Below are 4,316 nucleotides of genomic sequence, written 5' to 3'. Positions count from 1 at the left end.
CGAGGATTCAAGCAACCCCGTATACAATTCCCTTTGTCAATCGGTACGTTACTTGCCCGAGACTCGATCGTCGGTATCCCAATACCATGTTCAGTCTCGTTACTGGCAAGTCACTTTACTCATACCGTAATGCATGATCCCGTGATCAACCACTTTATCACTTTGAGCTCATTATGATGATGCATTACCGAGTGGGCCCAGAGGTACCTCTCCATCATACGAAGTGACAAATCCCAGTCTCGATTCGTGCCAACCCAACAGACACTTTTGGAGACACCTGTAATGTACCTTTATAGTCACCCAGTTACGTTGTGACGTTTGGCACACCCAAAGCACTCCTACGGTATCCGGGAGTTGCCCAATCTCATGGTCTAAGGAAATGATACTTGACATTCAGAAAAGCTACAGCAAATGAACTACACGATCTTTGAGCTAAGCTTAGGATTGGGTCTTGTCCATCACATCATTCTCCTATTGATGTGATCCTGTTATCAATGACATCCCCATGTCTATAGCCAGGAAACCATGACTATCTGTTGATCGACGAGCTAGTCAACTAGAGGCTCACTAGGGACACATTGTGGTCTATGTATTCACACATGTATTACGATTTCCGGATAATACAATTATAGCATGAATAATAGACAATTATCATGAACAAGGAAATATAATAATCATTTTATTATTGCCTCTAGGGCATATTTCCAACAGGGGGCGGTTTTGCGCCCAGTCGTCGCCCCCAGCGCGCCCCCAAGCGCCGAAATTGGCCCACTTTGCAGCCTAATTTCGGCGAATAAAGGGCCCATATGGGTGAGAATAGGCCCATATTCGGCGTGGTTTCGCCGTGTCTCGGCGTTCAATTATCAACACAATTATTTCTTATCACATATTTCATCACAGAAAAATCAAATACTTCAACAAAATAGTACAACAACAAATAGTTCAATACAAATTATATAGTTCAACAAATAAAAACTCGTATTTCATCACACGGCTTCCCCCTTGAGCCTCCATAGGTGCTCAATCTGATCTTTCTCCAGTTGATGATGCACCTGTGGGTCTCGGATCTCCTGACGCATACTGAGATAGGCAGTCCAAATTGCCGGTAGCTGGTGATCAACTTCGGCTAGAGGACCCTGCCTGTAGTATGGTTCAGTGTCAAACACTGGGTCTTCTTGCTCGCTCTCGATGATCATGTTGTGCAAGATGACACAGCAAGTCATAATCTCCCACATTTGATCTTTGGAACAGGTCTGAGCGGGGTACCGAACAACAGCAAATCGAGATTGGAGCACACCAAATGCCCGCTCGACATCCTTCCTGCAAGCCTCCTGAAGCTTCGCAAACTAGGCGTTCTTGCTTCCCGCCACAGGGTTTGAGATCGTCTTCACCAATGTCGACCATCTCGTATAGATTCGTCAGCTAGATAGTACCCCTTGTTGTATTGGTGCCCATTGATCTGGAAGTTCACCGGAGGACAATGACCCTCAACGAGCTTGGCAAAAACAGGAGAGCACTGCAGCATGTTGATGTCATTGTGAGTTCCTGGCATACCATAGAAGGAGTGCCAAATCCAGAGGTCCTGTGTGGCTACCGCCTCAAGCACCACACTGCAACCATCTTTGGCGCCTTTGTACATCCCCTGCCAAACAAATGGGCAATTCTTCCATTTCCAATGCATGCAGTCGATGCTTCCAAGCATCCCAGGAAATCCTCTTGCTGCATTCTGGGCTAGGATCCGAGCAGTGTCTTCCGCATTGGTTGTTCTCAAGTATTGTGGCCCAAACACTGCCACCCCTGCTCGACAGAACTTGTAGAAACGCTCTATGCTGGTGGACTCGGCCATGCGCCCATAGTCGTCGAGTGAATCACTGGGAGCTCCATATGCAAGCATCCTCATCGCTGTCGTGCACTTCTGGATGGAGGTGAATCCAAGAGCGCCAGTGCAATCCATCTTGCACTTGAAGTAGTTGTCGAACTCCCGGATGGAATTCACAATCCTGAGCAAGAGCTTTTGGCTCATCCGATAACGGCGCTGAAATGTTATCTTGCCATGAAGTGGAGCATCGGCGAAGTAGTCGGAGTAGAGCATGCAGTAGCCTTGGAGACGATGCCGGTTCTTTGCTTTCACCCGCCCCGGCGCCGAGCCACCTCGCCGCGGCTTTTCATTGCTCGCCAGCAGCTGGGTGAGGGCGGCGAGCACCATGAGATGCTCTTCTTACTGGACGTTAGCCGCGGCTTCCTCCTCCAGTAGCGCGGCGAGCTCTTCCTCCTCATCCGAGTCCATCACCGAGGCAGGCAAAACGCCGAACACCTTGCGCTCGGTGGGCGTGTACCCGCCGTTAAACCGCGCCTCCGCGGCCAGAACGCCCAGCTTCTGTGGGAGGGGCTGCCGCAGCGAAGCGCTGCTATTTTCCGGCGTGGAATGGCTATCTAGCAGAGTAGGGCGGCGGCCGTCGCCGGGATATAGCTAGTGGTGGCTGAGGGCGCGGGGGGTGCGAGGCGAGTTGGGGGAAGAAAACCTTGAATTTTCCCCTGTCGGTGTGGGCCAGGCGTGCTTTTCCCTAGCGCCAGGGCCCCAACTGCTCCCCAGCGCGTCGGGTTCGGCCTGTGACCGCCGGGCGGAAAAAAGGTCCGAACCGGCGATTTTCGGCGTCCTGGGGGCGCGACTGGGCCGTTTTTTCGGCGCCGGTGCCGAAAAAGTGGCCTGGGGGCCCTGTTGGGGGCGCGGCTGGAGATGCCCTTAGTACCGACCCTTTAGTCCCGGTTCCAGAACCGGGACAAAAGGCCCTTTTTCTACTAGTGCATGGCTCACGGCCGAGAGCTGACGACGTCTAACGGCGCTACAGTGCCCGCCGGTGCGCCGATAGAAACCAGCTCAGCTCTCTCATCTACCTCACCCTCTCCTCCCGCACTCTGCTCTCCTCTCCTCACTCTGTTCTTCTCCCTCGATGCCGCCACAACACCGGCCGCCGTTCTGCTGCTCCCCCGTGGCCATGGTGTCGTGGAGCGACGAGACCAGTGAGGATTCAATCATGAACAGCTCCTCCTCCTGCGATGGCATCACCAAGGTCAGTTTGCTACAGCTAGGGTTAGGGTTAGTGATTTGGGGATTTTGTGAATGAGCTCGAGGTGAACCTAGTTTTATCTTTGCTTGCTCCCGCAGCTTCCAGCTACGATGCACGATCCGAATTTCAATGGCACTGACGCAGATGTGAATGTTTTGTGTGAACACGGCGAGCCGGCCGAGCGCTTAGTTGCATTTGAAGGGATGCACACCGGCAGGAGGTTTCTAGGATGTGCTAAGAAGGTATGATCCTTTATAAGTGAAGGTGTTCATTGCTGAATGTGCTAAGTTTGGTATTTCTTTACCTTTACCTGACATGCCTTGTCATCAGATGGTACACATTGTTTATTGTTGTTAGTGATTACTGCTTTGTTTATCAAGTTGTTAAGCTTGGTTAAGTGCTTAGTCTTTGTTTAACTTGTTTTATCCAGTGAGTGGATGGTTGTCATTGTTTATTATGGTCAGTGCTTAATTACTTGTTTAACAGTGGCCATTGTTTATTTGTTTGTTGTGTGATATGTTTGCTGCACATATTAGACCCCCTCTACATGTTAGCTTATGGAGTATGGCACTTAACAGTGGTCTTCAGCCTACTCACTTAGATGATTCTTTATTGTTTTATTGTTTATTTTATAGGAAGGCATAAACTGTCGAGTAGTTCAATGGATTGATTTTGAATGGCCAGACTCAATGGAGAAGGCATTCGCCAAGTTATGGGATATGTATGAGGAGAGTAAGTCAGGTAGGACCAATGACAATCTGGAGAGTTCCTTTGTAATTCACAACCTGACAGAAGAGAAGAAGAAACTACAGGAGAATTATGACAGTCTCTATGCTGATGTCAATGCTCTCTTGGATGCCCAGCAACAGAGGGGTCTGGAGTTGAGCAATCCGAAGGAGCAGAAGCAATGTCTTGATGTGAAGATTGCGGAGCTAGAAAGTGCAGTGGGCAACTTGAAGTCAGAGCTGGCAAAGAAAGAGGAGGAGAAGAAGAAAGTACAGAAGGACTATGACAGTTTGTATGCTGATGTAAATGCTCTCTTGGATGCCCAACAGCAGAAGGGTGTGGAGTTAGACAATCAGAAGGAGCAGAAGGAATATGTTTATTTGAAGATTGCTGAGCTAGAAACTGTAGTGGGCAACTTGAAGGCAGAGCTGTCAAAGAAAGAGGAGGAGAAGAAGAAGCTGCTGCTGCAAAAGTATGAGACTCTAGTGAACCTGACAGGTGCTCAAGCCAATGTGATTAGGA

Source organism: Triticum aestivum, chromosome 6A (genome assembly GCF_018294505.1).
Source record: "Triticum aestivum cultivar Chinese Spring chromosome 6A, IWGSC CS RefSeq v2.1, whole genome shotgun sequence".
Lineage (NCBI taxonomy): Eukaryota > Viridiplantae > Streptophyta > Magnoliopsida > Poales > Poaceae > Triticum > Triticum aestivum.
The sequence above is the reverse complement of the archived record's forward strand: the minus strand, read 5'-3'. Positions refer to the sequence as shown.